The sequence below is a fragment of the Lotus japonicus genome, chromosome 4 (genome assembly GCF_012489685.1).
Source record: "Lotus japonicus ecotype B-129 chromosome 4, LjGifu_v1.2".
Classification (NCBI taxonomy): domain Eukaryota; kingdom Viridiplantae; phylum Streptophyta; class Magnoliopsida; order Fabales; family Fabaceae; genus Lotus; species Lotus japonicus.
In genome coordinates, this window is record NC_080044.1 from 1,665,199 (window position 1) to 1,679,203 (window position 14,005).

The following is a 14,005-nucleotide window of genomic DNA, read 5'->3' on the forward strand; positions in this document are numbered from 1 at the left end:
CTTCCAACTTGAGATTTTCCCTTGAAAACTCATTTTCCACCCAAATTCGCTTTGGTTAGCCTATGGAAATCCTTCCCCGGGGCAAGAATTCTCAAATTTTGACATGGGAGCTTTTGGGGGCACCTTGGCATAGGGAAACCATTTTGGAAACGAAGCATGCCTTGGAAAACCAAGTTTCCCTTCCAACTTGAGATTTTCCCTTGAAAACTCATTTTCCACCCAAATTCGCATAGGTTAGCCTTGGGCAATCCTTCCCCTGGGCAAGAATTCTCAAATTTTGACATGGGAGCTCATGAGGGCACCTTGGCATAGGGAAATCATTTGGGAAACGAGGCATGCCATGGCAAACCAAGTTTCCCTTCCAACTTGAGTTTTTTCCTTGAAAACTCATTTTCCACCCAAATTCGCATAGGTTAGCCTTGGGAAATCCTTCCTTGGGGCAAGAATTCTCAAATTTTGACATGGGAGCTCTCACACTGATCCGCAATCTGTACTTTTCCACTGATAATTGTCCTAAACCAAGATTGGTAAAGACTTATTGGGAAAGTTTTGAGCATTGGCTGAGAATGCAACTTGAAGACTTGCTTGCATATGTTGACTATGATAAGGATAATAGAATCAAGAATGATGAAGCAAGAGAAGTCTCTCTGAAAGCGCGTGCTGAATATCAAGGTCTTCTCAATGCTTGGACAAAGCCTCCAACTTGGCAGCATATTCCCCTACATTCATTGTCCTCTGTCTCAGCCTGGGGAATTGGTTCTCCATCTCTTCTCGAGCAGTCTCAAAGAAATACTTATCCATGAAAGCCTTCTTGAAAGACTCCCAGGTGATAGCCTCATTGTTGGCAGTCATCAGCTGCTTAGCGCTCCTCCACCATTACTCGGCGTCGCCTTTCAGCATAAAGGCGGCAAGATTCACTTTTTCAGCATCGGGAGTGCGGAGAGTCTCAAATATCTTCTCAATCTCCTGGATCCATAAATCTGCTTTCTCCAGTTCAACCTCGCATTGGAACCTAGGTGGTCCATGGCGATTGAAATCGATCCTCATGCGGATCTGGTCCTGTGCCAGCTCCCTCTCAGCCCTTTGTGCCCTTCTGGCATCCCCTTCAGTCCTTCTGATGGCCTCTTCAGCTTCCCTCTGAGTTTGTGTTGCGGTCTGAGCAGCAACGGTGGCAGCCTGCTGAGCCATCACTTGGGCCAGCTGTGCCATTGCTTGAGCAAGCTGAGCATTGGTTGGGTTCTGTTAAACAATCTATAACCCAATGTCAGTGCCCCAAAAGTAATAATTAATCTAAAGTATAATTAAACAATCTACAACTCAAGTATCACGGCAATGATACGGTTTCATACAATCTCACAATCAAACAAACATCTTAGCAATCAACTCAAGCCAATCTCACCGCGAGGCTTTTAAAACACGTTTATCAAAAACAAAACACAACGAGTTCGGAAACTCGTAAGCCCAAAACCCTTAGTGCTCTGGTTTCTCAACAGGAGCTCTGATACCACAACTGTAACACCCCGATTTCCAGGTGTCACTTTAATAACCAAAAATAAACTTTACGCGGAAAACAGGTAATTTTTTTTTTTTGATTGTTTCCTTTTAATAAAAGCAATAAAGAAATAAAGACAAAGCCCAACAACTAAACTAACCGATAAACAACATATACAAAGGTACAGCCTCTGCTGCACTATCCCGTCACGCGCACACGCAGTGACTCCAAGGTAGCGTGCCCGTAGGCGAATATATACAAACCAGAACTGTACGCAAAAGCATCAAATATACCACTATCCAAGAGAAAGTCGGCCTCAAAATGGCCTCAACCCAAGACCCCTATAGTCCGACAGACTCTCTGTGATCCTCAGCAAGAGAACCACACAAAAAGCCATATATCGGGAACCTACCCGGTCCCAAAAGTAAGACGAATCAGAGCTATGACAGTGACAACCAACTCAAAAGACTCTAACCACCCATATCCCACACTACTATTATCGACTCTCCCTCGATCAGCCATGAAGTCCGGGTCCTCGTCGAAAGCTTCAGTAATAGACATTTCGCTCCGGGTCTTTCCCGCACAACGAATCATCACGAACCGGCTGACAGACGCCTGGCAGCAGGCCGACCGCCCAAACACAAACATACAAACAAAGCCAAGGTGCTAGGGTCAACTTACAGAATACAATAGATATACAATCAACATGCGATAAAGGGGGTATATATATATGTTGTATATATACATATAAGTTATGTATTGTATCAACTCCCTAATACAATTCAATCATCAAAACACATAACGATGTTTATCAACATCAAATCATCAATATCTCAACAGATATAGTTAGAGTGCATGATATGTCAATGCAACGTCAATTAAGAAGGTTCCGGAAGAAATAGGTTGGGCACGATCGAGTCGGTCCTAGCACTAGCATTGTGCCGACCATAACCCTCGGGTGTCACTTACAACCTTGACATAGTCGGATCAGTCCTAACCCTGCGGGTCGACTTTTCCCTCCAACGAATGCCCGAGTTACCCGAAGGCATGCTGTACCCGAAGGTATATACTGTACCCGAAGGTATATCTTACCCGAAGGTATATAGATATACTGTACCCGAAGGTATATACTGTACCCGAAGGTATATAGATATACTGTACCCGAAGGTATATAGATATACTGTACCCGAAGGTATATACTGTACCCGAAGGTATATAGATATACTGTACCCGAAGGTATATACTGTACCCGAAGGTATATAAATATACTGTACCCGAAGGTATATACTGTACCCGAAGGTATATAGATATACTGTACCCGAAGGTATATACTGTACCCGAAGGTATATACTGTACCCGAAGGTATATAGATATACTGTACCCGAAGGTATATACTGTACCCGAAGGTATATAGATATACTGTACCCGAAGGTATATACTGTACCCGAAGGTATATAGATATACTGTACCCGAAGGTATATGTCGATTCGGCGACAAAAGACAATTAATTATGAAAGGAGTGCGATCACCCTTGATGACTTCTTGAGTCATCTGACTCATCAAATCTCGATGGTCAAAAACTGCTCCGACCCAAACTCAAAACAACCCAAGAGTTAGTGTCGGTCTATACAACACAACTCCACCAACAAGATTACACGAGGGTCTAGTGTCGGTCAATACAACACAGCCCAAACAACAAGATCACTAGGTGTCGGTCAATACAACACGGCTCCACAACACTCCCCAAGAGTACTAACGTACTCGGTGACTTTCAATCATCACTATAGCTCACCTTAGTGGCTTTCCCAATTCCGATAACTCTCCAAACCCACAACAAAGGTCGACTTTTCCCCGCCTTTCGTAAATATTTTTCCCCTTCAGTTCTCCTATGCTTAAACGTTAATAAAAATGATTTCAATTCAAATTAGTCAAATTATGAGTTTATTTCTCAAAGTCTAAGTTTCCCAAGTCTTTATTTTTCGAAAGCTCTATCATTCTAAGTTTCCAAAAATCAACCACCCAAAATACATTTCCCGGGGAAAGTCTAGGAATTCCAACGAATCCCAACAAATGGCTAAGTCTCAAACCCCACATTCGGACTTGCCTAGGGTTGTTCATCCAACCCGAAATGTCAAAGATCACCAGGTCAATGAACCTCAACTCCGAAGTTACGTCAAAACGCTCAATTCAACACATCATCAATATCATAAGTTATGAAAACAATCATAACAATAAATCATCATCATAAACAACATCAGATAAAGCATAAGTCGAATTTATCGACGCCTATCATGCAATCATAGCTAAATATAGCAAGTTGCCCTAACCTCGAGCTGTTCCAGCTTCGCAAACAAAGTTCTCCTCAAACAATTGCTCTGAGTATTCCAAAGTTCCTTCAACTGAACCTCGGAGGAAAACAAAGCAGAAACCAAACAAAATCGATTAGTTCGATCGCAAAACAATACATAAACGATAGACAAAGCATTAAAGCTTCAGAATACGACAATCGGGTACGAAAGGACAAGTTTTCGAAAACGAAAAACTCCCCCCCCCCCTAGGAAATAGCCCACGGCCATAAGGAGAAAAGGGCTTCGGCTCTTTTTCTTCGATCAAATCAATTCACAAGGTAGTTTTAGGGTAAAACTAAGGCAAAGAAACTGTCGGAACAATTTTCGGACAATCGGGCCGAAATACAACTATCCAGGGGCATTTTGGTCCAAAATAAAGGCTCAAAACTTCAAAGTTATCAGTTCTGAAAACAAATTTGACAGCAATGATCCTCATGACATCCGTGACAACAAATCCTAAAGGCACGAAGTCAGATTAAGTCTTTTCGACAATAAAGTTTCAAAATGTGAGACAAAAAGGGTTTTGAAACAGTTTTTCAGATCCTGGACAACTGGATCACAATCAGCGTTTACTGGCAGAGGTTTTAGACTCAGGGGAACGTAAGAAACATAACCCAACCAAGAAATCGAAGAAATCGAACCATTTTAGAAAAAGCTCAAAACTGTGAGCACAGAAACGACTTTAGAAACGCAACATAAACAACAATCAGAAGTAGGAATCGTGTTAGTTACCTCGATACCTAGAAGTAGGGACGAACTGCGCGAAGATTGGTCAAGTTTTCGCGAAAATCTCCTCCCCCCTTGCTCTCCACGAAATTCAGCCACAATAGGAAGAAAATGAAGGAATTTTTGCTTTTTGAGCTATTTATAGGCAGGCGAAATCGCGGGAAAATGAAAATTTCGCGATTCCGATTTTTGCAGCACGATCACCGTGGAATTCTAAAAGAGATTCTGGCGTCAGAATTCCAGAACTCAAAACAAATATCTAAGATTTAGGAAAAACGATATCCAAAACGCCAAAAGCGGTGTAAGTTAGTCTGTCCCGAAAAACTACTTTTTGCTGTGATGCTCAGACGACAAAACTTCCAACAGAAGAAAGATTGGAAATGTCGAAACAAGTCTGGCAACGCGGACGGAATCTTCATTAGAAGTCCCGAATAGAAAAAGTCTTCATCCTTCGCTCAAAACTAAGGTTTCGAAGCAAAGAAATTAGCGTCGGCGGACATCCGAAAAGTAAATACTATCGTGCGTACAGTCCAGAGTTCCGAAATGAAATGCTGGTCGAAGGAAAAATAAAGAGAATCTTTAAATTTTCCAAGAATTCGAAATATCGCCTAAACATTGCTTTAAAAGCGAAATTAGCCTATTCTGGACATGCTCGCCATAAGGCAGGTGTGCAGACGACTCGCACTAGCTCCGAAAGAAACAACGCCACATTCCTCGAGCAATTCCTGAACTTTCTTCTTCATTAATCTTTCTCAAATATCAAACTCCTGTCACACTTACACTGATTCCACGCGTGAGTCGGAAATTAACTTGTTCCGAAAATCCGGGTCTTACAACAACGTAACCCCCCGATTTCTTGAGTGTCACACAGTAACCAAGTAACCAATTTTAGTAAAGAAATTTTGTCGATTCAATAATTAATCTTCAATTAAATGACAAAGGTTCATTTTACGAAAACTCTTGAAACTTAACCTTTTCAAAAACTCACGGAAGTAATCGATAACGCAAAACTTTTAATTAATCAACTGCATAAATACTTGCAATCATATAGATAAAGATGGTCCTCACACCCATGTGTGAATTTAAAATTAACCGAGTGCCAAAATTGTAAACTCATTACATTTGGAATGAAATGTCAAGCCATAATATAGTTTGACAAAATAAGTAAATCATTAAATTCGATGCATCGCTCACAAGTTCCCAAACTAGAAAACTCTCAAACCTTATCCTCGTCTCCACTGGAAACCTCAATGACCTCCTCCTCGAGACGACGCTTCTTGACTGGCAGTAGCGACTCAAGTGGCGAAGCCTCAAACTGACCGAATACACAGCAAGCTTCCATGTCACCCCACCAAGCTGGTATTTCAGGAACTCGCCCATTCACCTCAGCATTATCATCATGCTTTGGCTCCTCAGCTTGAACCTGTGTTGGGACAATGACTTGCTCAACCGGTCGCTGGGACTCAGCTCCTGCTACTTCTGAGGGATCGCTTTCCACTGATGCAACATGAGAGCCTTCATCCTTCGGGTAAAAGAAACGTGGAGGTGGATATGGCATAGTGATGACTCCACCCGCCATACGTTGTGTCTCCACGACATTCCCATGCACATCTCTACTTGTAAGCCTTGCATCGCCAACATAGACTCGTCGGACTCCGAACGTGTCGGTCGCCCAAGCCCGATCTTCATTCTCATCAAGCAACGTCAGTTTCCAGGAATGGGTCGACGTTGTGGTCTTTGTCAGAACCATCTACACCCCCCCCCCCCCCCCACAAATAACAAATAAACTAGTAGCGCAGGGTCAGGTCGCAAATAACATAATCATAATCCATATCATAAAGCACAGTAATCGTTTATGTAATTTAAGTTTTATGACAGTTAGTTAGTTAGACTAGTGCATCTCACATCACACAACCCACCAAAACTCCTTGGCCAATCACATACATCCGCAGATGTACAATCACGTGGATTCGCAATGATCCAAAAACACAAGTCTCACGGTGACCGCAGTCAACCAAATCACGTGGAGCCGCAATGATCCACAAAATCTCCCTCGTGTGCAAGCTACTGTTTGTCTCTAACGGCACCATCGTTCTCATGGTACATAGTCTCACCTAAACCTATGTTCCATTATTTCTCGTTTACTTGCAAGCGATTAATCTCATTCTCTTGGTTAAGGCTCTAACATTATCCTAGAGTCTTACACATGCATCGAATAAATATAACGATAGAACAATCACAATCACATCGGGAATTACAGCTAGATGAGCGACCCTTTGAACGGTTATTCGAATGAACATCATAAAACACGTCCTCATGCATGACAGATCGTGGCAAAATCATCAGATAAAACATCGTAAGACTCATGCATCCAAGCGAAAGAAAAGAATTCACCGAACCCACAAAAATAGGGTTCGGTCGAACCATAAATAGGCCCTTAGGGTTTTCAAAAAAAATATTCTTTTCTTTCTCTTTGATCACATGATCCTAATACAGCCCCAAACAATACTTTAACCATACAAGCAATTCAGAATTCATCCCAACACAACCATCATGTTATAACGTACAATTTTTGCATGGCAATCTAGCAAGCATGCAAGTAATTTTCATATGTCATCAATATCCCAATCAAGTAAATAGTTTAGAGTATAGTGGAGCATGGCATCATGTTGCAAAAATATAGCAAGCATCACAAACTCAAACCCTCATGCAAAACCCCCATAATCATAGATTCATGCATGGAAATTCATGTCAAGACTCCCTAACAACCTACCCCTCCTAGACCAGCCCTTACCTTGGTCTTTAGGCTTGAAATAAGGATGAAGATGAAGAGTAGAATTCTGGTTTTTCCCTTCCTCTCCCACGCGTCTCCCTTCTTCTCTCCCTCTCGCACGTACACGACCGGCGGTGGCTAGGGTGCAAGCGGCGGCGGCAAGGGTGCAAGGAGGAGGCTTCTCTCACTTTCTCTCTTCTGGTTTACGTGCTGCCGAGGTGCACAAGGTTTCTATCTTCAGATTTTTGCGAAAAGAAAACCCTTCCCCCCCTCCCAAAACCCTCTTAACCCGCGGCCTCCCCCTCTTAATGGGCTGGGGTTTTTTTTTTCAAGCCCGATCCAAGTCAACTCTCTTGACCCACTAATTTCCAAGTAATCAGACCTGAAACCCAAATAAAACCCTCCCCCTTTCTCCAAAATCAAAGGTACATTCGAAATTAAAAAGTTATTATTTCAACAAAAATCGCTGGCACTGTACAGCCAGACCTTTGCTCACAAAAATTCAATTATCTTGGGCTACAGATATCGGATTGACACGAAACCAATTGGAGAATTTAGCTAACGCCCAGAGCGCTACAACTCTTATGAAGGAAGCTTCTCCAGAAAAGGTCGTTAAGACCTCTCAAAAATTCGGACAAAGTCATAGCCAGATTAGCAATAAAGTCAAACTTCACTACAAACTTCATTTTTATTGAATAAATTACTTAAGCATTACATAGTAAAGGTTAGGGTCTTACAGGGGTGATTTTGCTGATCTGCTATGGAGCTGGTGTTTTATACTGCTGTACTTATTAGTCCCCTGGTTCTCCCCTGTTGTTATCTTGTTCCATCTATGTTGTTTTAGTGCTTTTGTATCTTGCTGTAGTTTTCTGATGCTTTTGCCTACCCCCTACTACTGGGTGGGGTGTACTTGGTCTTGAGATTTTTCTCTTGGCTTCTATCAATAGTATCATTTCCCCTTTCAAAAAAAATGTCATGGTGTATAAAGAATACATATTACAGCCACTATAAGGAGACATTAACCAAATAAGTTCAACATCTAACTTCATAATAAAGTAAAGTTCATTAAAATACATAAACGATTAAAAGTACCTAGAATGCATAATTCATAATAAAGTCTTGGAGATGGCTCAAAATTTGAAGCGGCGACGACGACTTGCAGCGGTGATGTCTCCTCTTCTCCTTGGGTTTGAAGTTGAATGAGAATGTTGGATTGAAATGAGAAACCCTATCTTTCTCTCAGTCTTAATTGAAAGCTTTTTGTGAAAACTCAAAATTACCTCATTTAATTTGGGAATTTAGGGAAAAAATCGTTTTCTCCGTAACTAGTAGACTTTGTGTAGAATCGCGAGTCTATGCGAGTTTACCGAGTCTATGCGATTCTTGAAATTTTAGAGTTTACTTGCGACTTGACTCGTCTTGAGGACCTAGAAACGTAGAATCATAAGATTCTAAGAGTCAACTCGAGAGTTTGACAACGTTGAGTGTAAGTGAATTATAAGTGTGAATCATACTTTACTGAATATATAATTAGGACCAGAGCTCCACGACTACACAAAAATGCGACAAGACAAAATAATTTCGCTCTACAGCACAACAGAAGTGGGAGAAAGACAAACTGATTTACAAACTTTTGTGTTTTAACATTATAAAAACATGAGTAAGATCACATAACATAACAGGTGAAGAAAGAAAGTAGATAAAAAAAAACCTCAAGTAGCAGTCAACTTTTTCACTAGACTATTCGATATATAAACTTATACAAATCTTACGGTGACCATAAAAGTGTACTTTTATTAAGAAAGTGTACTTTTATTAAGAATGATTTGAAGAAGAAGGGGGTGACCATGCCCGCTGAGAGTCTCCCCCTCCCTCTGTCCTGAAATATGAACAGGATGTTCATTTCATTGGCAAAATGTATGAAACCTGCAGGGCAGGGGGAATAATATTATCAAAGTATTAATATAAAGCAAACACCATGATGAAAGCTAGGACGGGTTTGTTTAATTAAGATGAAAGCAGAGACTTTCATTTATAGAACTTTTATTGAATACAAAACACTAGTGAGGCTGAGAAGGAAAACAAGCAGCCTTCAAGTTCCAACCATCACTACAAATATAATAATAATGACAATAATCAAATATGAACAACATGTTCATTTCATTGGCAAGGTATATATGAGACGTGGGCTGGGAGGATAATGTTATCAAAGCGAAGTATTAATAAAAAAGCAGACACCATGATGAAAGCTACGACGGGTTTGTTTAATTAAGAGCACACGAACCCCTTAGGGACACCTTTTCCACAGTAGTTGAGGATCAAGCTCAAGTCGATGGGGATGTTGAGGTTGATGCCAAGGACATTAGCTCTAAGAGCAGTGCAAAGGCACACAGCAGCATCAAGATCAGCAAGACCCTCAAGGAGGGAGCAGCATGGGGTCTTTGATGGTGTTCCAAGCTGCACATTGATCAAACTCAACACGTCAGCACACACACCCAACTTGAGGGTGTCCCTAGGGCAACTAGGTTGCTCAGTGGGGGGTGGTGTTGGGCAGGGTGGTGTTGGGGATGGTGGTGTTTTGGAGGGTGGTGTTGGGGATGGTGGTGTTGGGAAGGGTGGTGATTTTGAGGGTGGTGTTGGGGAGGGTGGTGATTTGGAGGGTGGTGTTGGGGATGGTGGTGTTTTGGAGGGTGGTGTTTGAGAGGGTGGTGATTTGGAGGGTGGTGTTGGGGAGGGTGGTGATTTGGAGGGTGGTGTTGGGGAGGGTGGTGTTGGGGAGGGTGGTGATTTGGAGGGTGGTGTTGGGGAGGGTGGTGTTTGAGAGGGTGGTGTTGGGGATGGTGGTGTTGGGGAGGGTGGTGAGCACACAAACCCCTTAGGGACATCCTTTCCACAGTAGTTGAGGATCAAGCTCAAGTCGATGGGGATGTTGAGGTTGATGCCAAGGACATTAGCTCTAAGAGCAGTGCAAAGGCACACAGCAGCATCAATATCAGCAAGACCCTTAAGGAGGGAGCAGCATGGGGTCTTTGATGGCGTTCCAAGCTGCACATTGATCAAACTCAACACGTCAGCACACACACCAAACTTGAGGTTGTCCCTAGGGCAACTAGGTTGCTCAGTGGGGGGTGGTGTTGGGGAGGGTGGTGTTTTGGAGGGTGGTGTTGGGGAGGGTGGGGTTTTGTGACTTGGTGGGGGGTGGAGGGCATGGGACATATGTGGAGCTGACAACTGTGAAGAAGAGAATGTTGAGAGTGAGGAGAATAGCAGCCTTGGAAGCCATTGAGAAATTAAGCTGTTGGAAGCTCTACTAAGAGACTCTTGGAATGCTACTCTTAGTTGCTTCAGTTTGGTGTGTGATCGTAGGGAGGGAGTTGGAGTTGTATTTATAGGGGAGGGTTCGGTGAGTTACTATTTTTGTTAAAATTTAAATAAGAAAATACTTGGTAGACATCCAATACGTAGTTTTGACTTCTGAGTTTACTCTTAATTTCCATAAACACTGCGTACAAATATCTTCCTAATACACACTCGTCGTGATCACAAAAGACGAAGTGTACGTACTGGCAAAGACGCACTTGTTGATTAATAACTAAAGTAAGCCATGATTAATAACTATTGAAAGAGACTGAGATATATCAATCTGCATTCTGCGCATGTGCAATGCCAAATTGCCAATGGATTATGATCTTGTCGACAAACCCATAAGTTTAGGTATATATATCATCCAGTTTTGTTATTTTATTTTCCTCAATATATCTTGGCATTTATTTACGTGGATTTTTGGTAAACAAATATCCTCTTAGTTCGACTAAAGGAAGTTTAGATTTGGGGTCCTTTTGAGAAAAAGCTTTGCCAAAGTGTTGTGTGTGTAAATGCTTTTTTCGACAACGACGAGTTGGTTCAAACAGAACTGAATTTCATTAAGCACGGGTCAATTACAAAGAAATCACATACATCAAAATAACATAAAAGCTACAAGAGATGAGGATCTCGACGGGAAAATGCATAGAAGAACTGGGGAATTAACAAGCTTAAATACAAGAAAACTAAAGTATTGGTTCTGCAACATACTCCTCCATCATCACGTTTTGCTCTCTGAGTCTCATTGATGCGGACATTTAGAGCTTTTTGGTGAATTTTCAGAGTTTGAGTTGGGAACCCTTCTTTCTGCTGCTGCTTCTTCTATTTATAGTGCTATTTCTGCCTCCACGTTCTTGGCGGTTTTTTCTTCAATGCATGATGGCTTCGTGGGTTTGAATTTTGGCGCCTTACCCCATGTTTAGCCGGTGGTCTTCGCGCACGTGACTCTATTGCCACGTGGGTGGTCCTGAGTCGTGGGTAACCGTTGCTATTCGTGGCATCGTGGGTATATGCACGTGCTTGTAGTTGCTTGTTACTCGGTAACTGCCTCTTCCGTTAGGATGATCGAAATTCCCTCATCTGCTGAGTTTGTTGAGATATAGCTCTTACTAACTTGGCTTTGGGGGACACCATGTGCTGAGTCGCCGGTCTCGCCGTAACCCTTTCTGTCGAGAATATACCTTTGCACCATGATGTCGAGAATCGCAGTACTCGTAATTTTTAGCTTAACAATTGCCCCCCAAGAATGTTGGTTGTCGACTGCTTTAGCTTAGAGACACCAAGCATTTTTTATCGCAGCCGTTCGATTCTAACGATTCAAATACTTTGTGCTCTCGACCATTCGATCTTCAAGTCCAATCAGCAGCCATAACGTCTGATGACTTCTCCACTAGCTGACAGTTATAGCCTTTTTAGGGCCATGATTTCACCTATGCCAAAAAGCTGAGAGGTGACATGAGTTAACTAATAAAATAATCGCTTGGACCCCAAATTTTTATAAATTACTGCTCAATGCGGCCTGGGTTCCGTTTGCCCTTCTGTTTATAAATACCCTCTTGGTAGTCCTCGTTCAAGCTTTACTCTTTTCTCAAACCTTCAGCTCCTTCCCCCAGACTTCTCACTTCATCTTCTTCCGTTTTCTCTGGAATATCTACTGTTTCCTTCAATGGCTTCCAATCCTGAGCAGACCATTCCGTTGGCCACTGAGCTTAAGCTGGATGAATCCAAGCGCGTGGCAATCCCGGAACCTCCCAACGAAGCAGAGAAGAAAGCTATCTGGAAATCCCAGGTACTCATTCCTTTCTCTGTTAATGGTACTTTACGCACCATTTTGGGTCCTTTGAAAGTAGTGAAGCATGATAGGCCCAATAGTCTCCCTGAAGAACATAAGTCATTTCATCCTAGTGTTAGGGGAGAGGAGCTTATTTTGGCATTCCAACCTTCTTACCGTATGTCATTTCTTGCTAACCCAAAACGAGCCTTCCGTTCAGCTCCTCCTAACCCCTCTGCTAACGACAAAGCTTACCTGAAATGGTTAGATAGGGTTGAGGAAGAAAAGAGGCAACACTGGAAGGATGTCGGGATTCTCGACTTGATTCAGCTGTCGAGATCTCCAATCTCGTATAACCCTGCTATGCTGTTGAGTGCACTTTATTTCTGGGAGAGGTCCACTAATTGCCTTCATGTTCCCTTTGGCATGATTACTCCCACCCTCTTGGATGTTGCTGCTATCACCGGATTATGGCCCATTGGTGATGATTATCACTCTGCACCTGCCACTGTTAAATCCATCTCGATTCCTACTGACAACATTTCTTTTAGTCGATTCATTAAGGACCATTATGTCGAGAGTGGTGAGGTGTCTGATGCTGAACATGTCGCGTTTTTGCTGTATTGGCTGTCTGCTTATGTCTTTTGCACTAAGTCTTTGCGTATACCTGCCAAGCTTTTGCCCTTAGCCAATTTACTCCACGAGGGTCGACAACTCGCTATGGCTAGGCTTGTCCTTGGCAACCTCTATCAAATGCTGAATGAAGCTGTCGAGGATATTCGGAATACCAAGACCATTTCTCTGAATGCGGCTGGACCTCTTTGGCTATTTCAACTTTGGTTAAATGCGGTCTTCGAATCTCTTCTGCCGGTACAAGATAATCCTCCAACTGTTTCTAACATCAGGATTGATGCCCACAGGCTCGAGACTCTAACCCCTGCTTATGATGCGTCGAGTTTTGAAGCTGATTTCAGAAAGTACTTTACCATGTTTCTCGAGCTGAAGCATTATCATTCCAGTTTCTCTCCTTATAGCAAGGCTGTTCGTGGTCCTTTCTGGCTGAGGAATTCTTACCCTAATGCTTCTGATTCTGCATTGCCCAAAGAACATCACGTCACGCTCTGGAGGACCCTCTTATCTCCTAGGGTTTTAACTGTGGGCTTTGCTAGCAGCGACTACACTCTATGTGGCTACAACCCTCAATTGGTTTCTCGACAGTTTGGGCTTAGCCAAGTTCTACCCAACACTTTGTTTGACAAGAGTCTAGTCCTGTACCCCGGAGCTATTAAGAGGGCTTCTGCTTTCGACACGACTGTTCATTTTTATAACAAGAAACTTCTCAACCTGAGCCCCTTCACTTACGCTCCTTCATATTATGCTACTAATGCTTTCAAAGCCTGGTGGTCTGAGTATTGGGCTCAAATTTCGAAGCCCCTCGTAGGTTGTCTGCAATGCATGACAGATGCTTTTCTTTTGCAGAAGCAGGATCCGAAGAAGACCAAAGGTATGCACCTGGCAGAAATTCGATCCTT

The 14,005-nt window shown here is 42.5% G+C and overlaps 1 pseudogene; it reads right to left on the reverse strand.

Moving 5' to 3' along the window:
- Nucleotides 1-9,337: 9,337 nt before the first annotated feature.
- Nucleotides 9,338-10,679, reverse strand: LOC130709894 (pEARLI1-like lipid transfer protein 2; annotated as a pseudogene).
- Nucleotides 10,680-14,005: the final 3,326 nt, after the last annotated feature.